Source organism: Aedes aegypti, chromosome 1 (assembly GCF_002204515.2).
Source record: "Aedes aegypti strain LVP_AGWG chromosome 1, AaegL5.0 Primary Assembly, whole genome shotgun sequence".
NCBI lineage: Eukaryota > Metazoa > Arthropoda > Insecta > Diptera > Culicidae > Aedes > Aedes aegypti.
The window spans coordinates 239,162,154-239,175,761 of record NC_035107.1 but is presented as its reverse complement, the minus strand read 5'-3'; the positions used below and the strand labels follow the sequence as shown (position 1 = coordinate 239,175,761).

The 13,608-nt window shown below is 38.1% G+C and overlaps 1 protein-coding gene across 5 annotated transcripts in view; it reads left to right on the top strand.

Annotated features, from left to right (window-relative positions):
* Positions 1-13,608, top strand: part of LOC110674038 (cadherin-87A) — an 869,996-nt gene that overhangs the window by 435,740 nt on the left and 420,648 nt on the right. Inside the window, exon 4 of one of the 5 annotated variants that reach the window (XM_021837335.1) lies at positions 11,717-11,755. The exons of the other annotated variants lie outside the window; for them this stretch is intronic. The gene's annotated coding sequence lies outside the window, so the exon portion shown is untranslated. The remainder of the gene's footprint in view (positions 1-11,716; positions 11,756-13,608) is intronic. 5 annotated transcript variants of the gene reach the window in all.

Here is a 13,608-nt window from a genome sequence, read left to right as displayed (position 1 = left end):
GATTCCTTCAGGGATTTCATTAGTCCCTCTAGGGATTCCATCGGAAGTTCCTTTTGGGATTCTACCTAAGAGTTGTTCTAGGGATTTTATCAAAAAAAATCTAGGTATTCCAACAAGATTTACTTCAGGTATTCCATATGGAATTCTTCCAGTAGTTCCTTCAGGGATTCCACCTGGAGCGCCTAGAAGGAGTTCTTACAGGAACTGCATCAGGCGTACTTCTATGGATTGCATCAGGAGTTCTTCTGGGGATTTTTTTTTAAAGACAATTTACACCATCTTCAGCCAAGGCTGTACAGACTGAACATAACTTACATTAGACAACGGACACACGGAACAACCAGTGGACCAGCGAAGAATTTTTCGTTTGACGAAAAATTTCCTCCAACTGGGGCGGGAATCGAACCCACACTCTGTAGCACAATACGCCTAAACGACTGACGCCGCTAACCGCACGGCTACATAGCCCAATTTTAACAGAAGTTCCTCCAAGGATTCCATCAGAAGTTCGTCCAGAGATTATATTATGAGTTCCTTCAAAGAATTCCACTAGGATTTCTTCTAGGGATTTTAGGAGGAGTTCTTCCAGAGATTTCATCAGGAGTTCCTTCATAAATTTCACTTGGAATTCCTCTAGAGATTATATCAGGAGTCCCTCTAGGGATTCCATCGGAAATTCTTCTAGGGATTCCATCAAGGGTTCTTCTAGGGATTCCAGAAATTTTCAAACAGATTCCATCAGGAGTACCTCGAGGGATTCCATCAGCAGTTCTTCTGGAGATTTCATCAGGAGTTCCTTCAGTAATTCCAGCTGGAATTTCTCCAGAAATTTTATCAGGAGTTCCTCAAAGAATTCCAATAGGATATATTTTACGGATTTTATAAGGAGTGCTTCCATAGATTCCATCACGGGTTCCTACAGAGATTTCACCGGGAATTCCACCAGAGATTATATCAGTAGTCTCTCTAGGGTTTCCATCGGAAGTTGCTCTAGAGATTTCATCAAGAGTTCTTCTGGGGATTTCATAAGAAGTTATTCTAGGGATTCCATCAGGAGTTCCTTCGGAGATTCCATCTGGAATGCTTCCAGGGATTTCCTCATGAGTTTCTTCAGGGATTTTATCTGGAACTCCTCCAGAGATCCCATCAGGAGTTCCTCCAGCGATTTAATTAGTAGTTCCTAAAGGGATTCCATCAAGCGTACCTCTAGGGATTCCATCAGGAGTTCTTCTGGGGATTTCATTAGGAGCTCCTTCAGGATTCCACCAGGAATTCCTCCAGAGATTATATCAGGAATTCTTGAAGGGATTCCATCAAAAAAATTTCTAGGGATTTTAGAAGGAGTTCCTTCAGTGATTATTTCAGGAGTCTCTCTAGGGATTCCATCACGAGTTCTTCTAGGAATTTCATAAGAAGTTCTTCTGATAGAACCTCATCAGGAGATCATTCAGAGATTCCATCTGGAATTCTTCCAGGGATTTCCTCAAGAGTTTCTTCATGGATTTCACCTGGAACTCCACCAAGAATTCCATAAGGAATTTCTATAAGGTGTACTTCTAGGGATTCCATCAGGATCAGGATTCTTCAAGAAATTGCATCAGAATTTATTTAAGCGATTTTATAAGGAGTTCCTTCGTAGATTCCATCAGGAGTTTTTTCAGGAATCAAACCTGGAATTCCACCAGATTTTTTTACGTGAGTTCCTGTAGGGATTCCATTAGGAGTTCTACTAGGGATTCCATCAGGAGTTCCTCCAGAGATTTCACCTGGAACACCTCCTGGGATTAAAACAGAAGCTCTACTACAGATTACATCAGGAGTTCTTCTGTGGATTACATCACTAGTTCTTTCAGGGATTTCATCAGGAGCTCTTCAAGGGATTCGATTCCAAATTCCTTTAGAAAATTCACCTGTAATTCCTCTAGGAATTCTATCAAGAGATCCTCCAGGGATTATATCAAAGGATGCTATACGGTTTCAATTAGGAATTCTTCTAGGGATTCTATTAGGAGTTCCTTCATGGATTACATCAGCAGTTCTTCTAAGGATAACATCAAGAGCTCCTCAGTTGAATCCATCAGGAGTTTATTTTTCAGAGATTCCACCTGGAATTCCTACAGGGGTTCCTTGAGAAGTTCATCTAGGGATTCCAACAAAAGTTCTTTTAGAGATTGCACCAGTAATCCTTCTACAAATTATATCAGGAAGTCCTCAAGGAATTCCACCAGGGTTTCTTTAAGGTATTGTATAAGGAGCTCCTCAAGGGATTACATCAGGAGGTCTTCCAGATATTCTATTGGAAGTTCCTCCAGGTATTACATCAGAAGATCTTCTAGGGATTACAGCAGAAGTTTCTCTAGAGATTCCATCAGAATTTCTTTTAGGGATTTCTTCAGTAGCTCTTCCAGAGATTCCATTGGTTTCATTATTCCTTCATTAATTCTACCAGGAATTCTTACAAAAATTCTATCTTGAGTTTCCTAGAGATTCTATCAGGAGTTCCTTCATCTTTTGCATCATAAGTTCTTCTAAGGATTCCATTGAAAATACTTCTAACATTTCATAGGGATATCCTCCTGAGATTCTATGAAGGGTACCTTCTTGGATTCTATCAGAAGTTCTGTCTGGAATTTCAATAGGAACTCTTCTATAGAACCCTTCAGGAACTCATCTTGGTTTATTCTGAGTTCTATCAGATTATTTATTACGGATTCCTTCCGGAATTTAATAAGGTATTCTACCAGATTTTTGTCAATGGATGTTTCCCAAAATCCCTCAAGGAAATAATCCTAAATTCCGCAAGGGATTCCTCCCGGATTTTTCCAAGGTAATCCTTCAAAAATATCTACAGGGATTCTCGGGGGTTATCAAGAATTCCTCTAGGGATTCTACCATAAATTTATAATAAGAATATCGCCAGCTATTAGGGAATCCACCAGTATTTCCCTCAGTGACTTTATCAAAAATTCTCCCTGAGATGCAAAAATGGAATTTTTCAAGGATTCCTTCAAGAATTCCACCATAAATTCCTTCAGACATTCCGCTAGGATTTCCTCTAAAGATTCCAACTAAAAATTCCCTACATAAATCCTCCAGGAATGCAATATATTTTTAGAAAATTTTCGTCCGAAGACACCATTCCGAAAAAATCACGTTTAAAGGTGCTGCAGAATTAAGTTCACGATTTCGGCCGATCGAAATACTGTGAGTTCCTCCAGCGATTTAATTAGGAGTTCCTAAAGAGATTCCATAATGAGTTGTTCTGGGGATTCCATCAGGAGTTCCTCCAGGATTCCACCAGGAATTCCTCCAGAGATTATATCAGGAATTCCTCCATTCCATTACAATTTCTTCCAGGTATTCCATCAGGAGTACCTCCAAGGATTCCACTTGGAATTCCTCCAGAGATTATTTCAGGAGTCTCTCTAGGGATTCCATCACGAGTTCTTCTAGGAATTTCATAAGAAGTTCTTCTGATAGAGATTCCATCTGGAATTCTTTCAGGGATTTCCTCAAGAGTTTCTTCAGGGATTTCACCTGGAACTCCACCAAGAATTCCATAGGGAATTCCTATAAGGATTCCATCAAATGTACCTCTAAGGATTCCATCATTAATTCTCCTAAGGATTCCATAAGGATCAGGATTCTTCAAGAAATTGCATTAGAATTTATTTAAGTGATTTTATAAGGAGTTCCTTCATAGATTTCATCAGGAGTTTTTTCAGGAATCAAACCTGGAATTCCACCAGATTTTTTCACGTGAGTTCCTGTAGGGATTCCATTAGGAGTTCTACTAGGGATTCCATCAGGAGTTCCTCCAGAGATTTCACCTGGAACACCTCCTGGGATTAAAACAGAAGCTCTACTACAGATTACATCCGGAGTTCTTCTGTGGATCACATCACTAGTTCTTTCAGGGATTTCATCAGGAGCTCTTCAAGGGATTCGATTCCAAATTCCTTTAGAAAATTCACCTGTAATTCCTCTAGGAATTCTATCAAGAGATCCTCCAGGGATTATATCAAAGGATGCTATACGGTTTCAATTAGGAATTCTTCTAGGGATTCTATTAGGAGTTCCTTCATGGATTACATCAGCAGTTTTTCTAAGGATAACATCAAGAGCTCCTCAGTTGAATCCATCAGGAGTTTATTTTTTCAGAGATTCCACCTGGAATTCCTACAGGGGTTCCTTGAGAAGTTCATCTAGGGATTCCAACAAAAGTTCTTTTAGAGATTGCACCAGTAATCCTTCTACAAATTATATCAGGAAGTCCTCAAGGAATTCCACCAGGGTTTCTTTAAGGTATTGTATAAGAAGCTCCTCAAGGGATTACATCAGGAGGTCTTCCAGATATTCTATTGGAAGTTCCTCCAGGTATTACATCAGAAGATCTTCTAGGGATTACAGCAGAAGTTTCTCTAGAGATTCCATCAGAATTTCTTTTAGGGATTTCTTCAGTAGCTCTTCCAGAGATTCCATTGGTTTCATTATTCCTTCATTAATTCTACCAGGAATTCTTACAAAAATTCTATCTTGAGTTTCCTAGAGATTCTATCAGGAGTTCCTTCATCTTTTGCATCATAAGTTCTTCTAAGGATTCCATTGAAAATACTTCTAACATTTCATAGGGATATCCTCCTGAGATTCTATGAAGGGTACCTTCTTGGATTCTATCAGAAGTTCTGTCTGGAATTTCAATAGGAACTCTTCTATAGAATCCTTCAGGAACTCATCTTGGTTTATTCTGGGTTCTATCAGATTATTTATTACGGATTCCTTCCGGAATTTAATAAGGTATTCTACCAGATTTTTGTCAATGGATGTTTCCCAAAATCCCTCAAGGAAATAATCCTAAATTCCGCAAGGGATTCCTCCCGGATTTTTCCAAGGTAATCCTTCAAAAATATCTCCAGGGATTCTCGAGGGTTATCAAGATTTCCTCTAGGGATTCTACCATAAATTTATAATAAGAGTATCGCCAGCTATTAGGGAATCCACCAATATTTCCCTCAGTGACTTTATCAAAAATTCTCCCTGAGATGCAAAAACGGAATTTTTCAAGGATTCCTTCAAAACATTCCACTAGGATTTCCTCTAAAGATTCCAACTAAAAATCCCCTACATAAATCCTCCAGGAATTTCTCTAAGGATTCCAAAAGAGATTGATTTTCTTCCGATACTTGAATTTGAAATAGTTCTGCGCTTCTTTACTGCGATTATTGCCCAAAAATCATTGTAGTGTTGCTGCAACGAACTTTGGCAGTCGGTCAAACAGTTGCATCAACATAAATCGGTTTAATTAACTTGGGGGGCGGAGTCAATGTTGGTCAAACCTGCATTATGGCTGCATTATATTAGTTTTGAAGAAATCCCTGATGAAATTCCTGAAGAATTCCTTGATGGAATTCCTTTAGGAAACCCTGTTGAAATTTCTGAAGGAATCCCTGTAGGAGTTCCTGAAGGTAGCCCAAATTAAATTCTTGAAGAAATCCCAGAATATCTTGTAGAATTCATGCTGGAATCCCTGGTGAAATAGCTGTTCTGTGGTAAATCATGATGAAATTCATGGAGGAAATCACAGAGAAATTCTGGAGGGATACGTGGTGTAATTCCTGAAGTAATCTCTGGCGATTATCGTAGAGGAATCCGTGGTCGAAAAGCGAATAATAATCAGGTGAATTTGGGTAATTTTTAGAGCAATCTCTGTAGAAATTCATCGAGGAATCCCTGAAGCAATTTCGGTATGTATAGCTAAAGCTGAATCGTTTCCAATATTTCGATCACATGTTCTTACGTTCTCACCTCCTTTTTGTTTTTGGATAACGTCTTATTGCTTTGGGATTAATTGTCGCAGGATCGGAACCAGTGCTTGGAAAATACCTTTTTATATGTGGTTTGTGGCATTGGGTCTTTTTGAATCTGGTTGAAAAATCGTAATATTTGTGCTGTTGAATATTGTTGCTACATCTTGGATCTTCTTGTTCTTACATTTATAATGATACTATTCTTTTAGTACTTCTTTTTTTATATTGGCACTTTTGTATTTTATTATAAGTACTGTTTTTGTTCTCTGACGACTAGAATTTTTCTCTCGCTACTTTATGTACTCAGCTTAGTGTTTAAAGACAATTTTCAATCAAAAAGCTTCTCTCCTAAATTTCCTAAAACTGATTGCATGTTCATCCCTGTAAAAATTCAGTGTATGAAACCTGAGCATATACTTCACCAGTTACTCTTGCCAATTCATCCACTCATTCTTCCACTTTTACCTAGCTTTTTTTTCCTCTTATGCATTCAATTTTGTACTTCAACTTTTTCTTCTCAATTTCTTTTTCTTCTTATACTTTTTCTCTCTCTGTTACTAAGATTATTTAGTTTTTGCTGTCGAACAATATGAACAATACTGTTTTCAAATTTCAATGTCTATTTCCATGGGATGAAGTGTGGCTCATTAGATCCTCAAATAATGGTTTCAACATATGAAAATACAATTTTAGGATCCAACGAGCCCCACCCAAGCACGCATCTCATCGAAGTCGATTAATTATTATTCCTCCCAATAATGCGGTCTCTTGTCTTCCCGTTCCGACACAGAGCGGGTTAACCCAATTTCAACCCAAACACGAGAATAGACTTTTCCTCTACTGCATTGGAGCAAATTTCTAACGTCGTTTGGCGGGGCGGTATCCAAAATGTGTGGCGTGAACGTGAATCTTCCCTCCCTCCCATTCTTCCAATTTGACAACGGAACGACGCACAACCGGAGCAACTTCAGACTGGAACCTCTCGAATCCTTTAGCCTTCTTCGGATGAAGCTTTCCGGTGTTCCGGACTGTTTTTGCATACGAACGATGCCCGCCTGGCTCTTCTCTACGTGACACACACTCGCACACACTCACACACATCCGGCCATAGACAGAGAAACCAATGCTAATTTATTCGGTTCTTTTGGTTTTCCTGTTGATGCCATCGTCTGACTTCACCCTTTCCGGGTCGACTCCACTTCCAGTTTAACGGTGCTTCCTTTAACGTAATTATCAGAAAAAAAAACATCTTCATCATTCTATGCTGAATTTTAAGAATAGTTATGCCCTTTTGATAATATTATTCCACAAAATGAAAGAAAATCAAAGATAGTTTAACAGTTTTTAAAATTACCATTGTTATCCGAAAAAATTAAGCATGAATAATTAGTTGAAAGTTGGTTTGTTAAATTATTTGTAATGTCTGAGTGAAGTTTGAAGTTTAAAGATAAATAAGAGCTACGCCCTTTTGGCAGCATATCTCATTCTGATTCTTATTTTATAAATGATATTAATATAAAATTGGCTCCGTAATGTCTCATAGCACTCGAGCCTATTAAAAATATGAAAAACAAACTCGTATGGCATGTGATTGAAGTTTGTTAAGAACAAAATTTCAACATGATTAACGATATGGTATGAATCATTGATTTTAATAAAATTAATGCTCCTCATGGCTTCGCTTCAAAAAGGGCGTAATTCAAAATTTTGTCGAGCTACTTGATTGTAAACATCACTTACTAAAAAACAATTATACAAACCCATTTTTAACCATACTTTGATATTATATTCTTTCTGGTAATCCTAATAATTAAATCCCATTCTAAATATATTTAATACTCTTTTTATTTGTGACCTTATGCCATAAAAAGGGCGTATCTCTAAAACGGGCTCATAATGTTTTTTTTTATTTTGCCCGGACATGAACGACTGGAGAGTATAGCTTCAACGAAGATTTCTTATAATAATAACGCTCTTGGGAGCACCGCGAAGCTCTTTTCAGAGCGGAATTATTCCCATTGTACGTACATTTGAGCCATCAGCTTCTAGGAGATTAGCAATTGAGTTCCAATTCAGGGACCTGGACATTCGAAGACTGCTGTGGAAATATGTGTATGACATCGACCGACCGAGCATGAAAAAGTGCTTTCCCCTAATTGAAAGTTCGGATTTCGGTCTCGGAGCCAATATCTTCCCACAGCAACCCCGGAAATCTGTGAGCTTTATTGAAAATTCATGAGTAGTGTCGAATCCTCATCACGATTCCCCAGCCTTCTGAGGGGTCAAATGCATATCTGCATTTGGTTTGCAGATTTCGTTCAAGCCAAGTCAGTCAGTGTCTTCAGGATTGATTGCATCTCATTGTTTCGGATCACGTTCCGACATTCCCATTCCACGATCGAAAACAGTTCATAAATTCTCAAATTAGAAAACTTTTCACCCATCTCTCACCCTGGCACTGTTGGTAATTCAATTACACAACGAAGACCCAGATCCAGTGCAAAAACAACGCCGCTGGTGGGTTTCATAAATTTAAATGCAAATAAAACTTCCCAACACGATGGACGGCCAACATTTACACTCCATTTTGCACCCATTTCCATGAATATTTTATCGAAAGTTTCATCCCACCTCACGCACAACACTCAACTGAACTTTAAGTCTGGTTTGTTTCATGTATTCCAATTGTAATTGAGTGTGGTTCGACTTTGTTCAGTTGAAATAGTCCCTCAATTTGTTTCGATTCCGATTCGATTTCGATTTCGATTCGATTTCGATTCGATTTCGATTCGATTTCGATTCGATTTCGATTCGATTTCGATTCGATTTCGATTCGATTTCGATTCGATTTCGATTCGATTTCGATTCGATTTCGATTCGATTTCGATTCGATTTCGATTCGATTTCGATTCGATTTCGATTCGATTTCGATTCGATTTCGATTCGATTTCGATTCGATTTCGATTCGATTTCGATTCGATTTCGATTCGATTTCGATTCGATTTCGATTCGATTTCGATTCGATTTCGATTCGATTTCGATTCGATTTCGATTCGATTTCGATTCGATTTCGATTCGATTTCGATTCGATTTCGATTCGATTTCGATTCGATTTCGATTCGATTTCGATTCGATTTCGATTCGATTTCGATTCGATTTCGATTCGATTTCGATTCGATTTCGATTCGATTTCGATTCGATTTCGATTCGATTTCGATTCGATTTCGATTCGATTTCGATTCGATTTCGATTCGATTTCGATTCGATTTCGATTCGATTTCGATTCGATTTCGATTCGATTTCGATTCGATTTCGATTCGATTTCGATTCGATTTCGATTCGATTTCGATTCGATTTCGATTCGATTTCGATTCGATTTCGATTCGATTTCGATTCGATTTCGATTCGATTTCGATTCGATTTCGATTCGATTTCGATTCGATTTCGATTCGATTTCGATTCGATTTCGATTCGATTTCGATTCGATTTCGATTCGATTTCGATTCGATTTCGATTCGATTTCGATTCGATTTCGATTCGATTTCGATTCGATTTCGATTCGATTCGATTCGATTCGATTTCGATTCGATTTCGATTCGATTTCGATTCGATTTCGATTCGATTTCGATTCGATTTCGATTCGATTTCGATTCGATTTCGATTCGATTTCGATTCGATTTCGATTCGATTTCGATTCGATTTCGATTCGATTTCGATTCGATTTCGATTCGATTTCGATTCGATTTCGATTCGATTTCGATTCGATTTCGATTCGATTTCGATTCGATTTCGATTCGATTTCGATTCGATTTCGATTCGATTTCGATTCGATTTCGATTCGATTTCGATTCGATTTCGATTCGATTTCGATTCGATTTCGATTCGATTTCGATTCGATTTCGATTCGATTTCGATTCGATTTCGATTCGATTTCGATTCGATTTCGATTCGATTTCGATTCGATTTCGATTCGATTTCGATTCGATTTCGATTCGATTTCGATTCGATTTCGATTCGATTTCGATTCGATTTCGATTCGATTTCGATTCGATTTCGATTCGATTTCGATTCGATTTCGATTCGATTTCGATTCGATTTCGATTCGATTTCGATTCGATTTCGATTCGATTTCGATTCGATTTCGATTCGATTTCGATTCGATTTCGATTCGATTTCGATTCGATTTCGATTCGATTTCGATTCGATTTCGATTCGATTTCGATTCGATTTCGATTCGATTTCGATTCGATTTCGATTCGATTTCGATTCGATTTCGATTCGATTTCGATTCGATTTCGATTCGATTTCGATTCGATTTCGATTCGATTTCGATTCGATTTCGATTCGATTTCGATTCGATTTCGATTCGATTTCGATTCGATTTCGATTCGATTTCGATTCGATTTCGATTCGATTTCGATTCGATTTCGATTCGATTCGATTTCGATTCGATTTCGATTCGATTTCGATTCGATTTCGATTCGATTTCGATTCGATTTCGATTCGATTTCGATTCGATTTCGATTCGATTTCGATTCGATTTCGATTCGATTTCGATTCGATTTCGATTCGATTTCGATTCGATTTGATTTCGATTCGATTTCGATTCGATTTCGATTCGATTTCGATTCGATTTCGATTCGATTTCGATTCGATTTCGATTCGATTTCGATTCGATTTCGATTCGATTTCGATTCGATTTCGATTCGATTTCGATTCGATTTCGATTCGATTTCGATTCGATTTCGATTCGATTTCGATTCGATTTCGATTCGATTTCGATTCGATTTCGATTCGATTTCGATTCGATTTCGATTCGATTTCGATTCGATTTCGATTCGATTTCGATTCGATTTTCGATTTCGATTCGATTTCGATTCGATTTCGATTCGATTTCGATTTCGATTCGATTTCGATTCGATTTCGATTCGATTTCGATTCGATTTCGATTCGATTTCGATTCGATTTCGATTCGATTTCGATTCGATTTCGATTCGATTTCGATTCGATTTCGATTCGATTTTGATTCAAAATCCAATCCAAATCCAAATTCTCGCTAGTCTCAAACATTTGACATTATACTGTAGCATTTAAAACGATACCAAAAGAATTCGTTTGAGAATATTGAATCACTGTTCAAAAATTTTAATCAGACGTTTCAGACAACCATTCATTTTCAAATTCCAGTTTTGTAGCAACATAGACTTCGTCTAATGTAATCATCGTCCTAATGGCCCAGCCAGATTTACTTTAAAGTGCCACTTTCTCTCAACCCTTTTCCAAAGCTCTCCATAATGTGAACGTTGCTCCCGAAGAAGGGCAGAGTTTGCCGAGATTTTTATTATTCCATTACTTGACAAGTTGTTTTCGGCCACGTCCTTCGGCCATAACCAGCCGACCGTCCGTCCGGAATGAAAATGTTCACATGTATGCATAATAAATGGACGGCAATGGGTCTAGGCTTAAAGGTCTTCTACCCTCCCTTCTACCATTGACCCTCGTTCGCGTTACATTATGGCTTGGCAGTAGTGTCCTGGAACATGAGCAAATTTAGGCGTTTTTGAGCGAATGGGGATACAGGATTTTCCAGAGCATCAAACAGGAACTTGTTGTGACCTTGCTGCTTGGTTTAGCTTTGGGGGCTTACGGGGGCTTTTGGGCCGGGCACCTTCGTCAAATTTCACCGTAGGACTTTTAATCCCTTACAATACGCAGTAAAGGAAGTTTTGGGCAGTTGAGACGATGGTTGTGTTGCCAATCTGCGGCGTGTTTAGGGTGGAGTAGTTTAACAATTATTACCTACAAGAATATGTCAATATTATTCTAAAATTCAAAATTGTTGTTTGATTTCATTTATTTATCCATGTACAAAACTAATTATCTTTTACTATTGTCTTTTTTATTTTCAGGTACGTTTAAATATTTCCTATTACAACCGTAATTGACATGTAAGTTAAAAAAAATGTTGTTGAAAACTATCTTGTACGGTGGCATTGCTCTTAGTTTTAAAATCTAAAATTTTAGAAAAAGGTACTATCTCACCTCTACCACATACATAAAGTCTTATATACTTTGTCGTTTGTGTGTGCTAACACAACTTGTATCATGTATCAAACGTTGAAATATTTTTTTTTTGCTGAAATACCGTAAAACAGAAAAAAATTAATGCTCAAAATTATTTGTTTTCAAATTTTAATTTTGAAACAACATCTATGCAAAATTTAACGAGCCTCATTCCACATTCATGATTCATCTGGGCCAATGTCGCCTAGTTAGGTCGAAGCAGTACTCCGAAAATTGATTTTCCCAAAAGATGTTTCCACTTCTCCATATCTAGTTAAGCTCTGGGCTCTGGGAGACTGTTGTTCCCATTTATTGTGTGTAACTTTGGCTTTTAGTTGCAACGTCAACAACAACATCATCGTCCATGTCATTATCGTTTCCTTCTAGTGTCCGTTGTGTTGATGGCTTGTTGTGTAACTAGATTGTGCACTACAAGGGTGCGGATAGAGCATTAGTGTGGGAAGGGGAATCCTCTAGGGAAAGGGTAGCCTCGAGAGATTAATTACGGCTAGTTTGAGTGCTGACCTATCATCGGTCGACTATTCAACGTTGAACAGTGAGGCTGAATGAAGTCTTCTCGTCAGTAATCTCCCTGTATGAATGAAATAAAGCTATGGGAAATTCGTGCGAAATGGGAAAGGATTATCATTCTCTCGTTTTTGTGTCATTCATGTCTTTACGGATAGATACTGGAATTATCAAAAATAAAAATAAAACTTATGCTGAGAAGCAGACTCTGCTCCAGTTGGGGCGAAACGTCAAAAAAGAAGAAGTAGAAAAATATGTTTCAATTGTCCTCTAACTTTTTGTCTCTGACCACTTGTTCCTCTGTCTTCCAAAATTTTCAAATTCGGTTCTTCTCCATTTCGTCCGAATAAAATTAAAAAAAGGAACGATCTCACCACAGGTGATTCGATGCCAGTTTTTCCGCCGGAGATGAAAGGTTCGCACATGGATGGGTAGCAAACGAAACAGAAGCACCGAGCGGCAGCAATGCTCGATTGATAATCATGTCGAATGTGCGATGACCCGGATGGAACCTTCATTAATTTTGATACTGTTACTGATTCAGGCATTCATCGGATGGCAGTGGTAGCCATGGTGCCGTGTGGGGATATGTTGGAGCTTCGTCATGCGAGACAATAGGTATTGTACGGACGAGTAAGGGTGAAAGTCTGCAGTGGGGGTGGACTGTTCTACGTGGAATGCTGATTGATTCGGTGCTCTTGAACCTGACATGAGGTGATTTTTTTTTTCTAGGAACATTGCACTATGGGCCAGGGACGCAATCTGGCGGGACAAAATTAATAACTTGGTAACGAAGCGTTTCCGGTATTTGGTGTCTTCGGCAAAGTTTTTTGTTACAACGAGGACCATCTACTGACATAAACGAATAGTTCGTAAATCGTCCGCATATATGGTGCCACAATCTAACTTTTTACTTTGACGTTCTAGAGACTTGGCAAGTTCGACAAAGTTGTTCATTTTGATAAAATAAACAACTCTCTCGAAGACGTCAAAATTCCACAGCCTACTGTTTTCGATTTATTGGCGAAATTAGAGAAAATTAGTGAAAAAACGATTTTTTCCACCGAATTTGACATTTTTCCTAAAAACCATGTCATACAATATTTTTGCTAATAAATATACAACGAACTCAAGCTCTGGTGGAAAAAAATAAAAATACGACGCATAAAACCTAAGAAATTATAAAAAAAACTGTATGGTTGTAATCAAT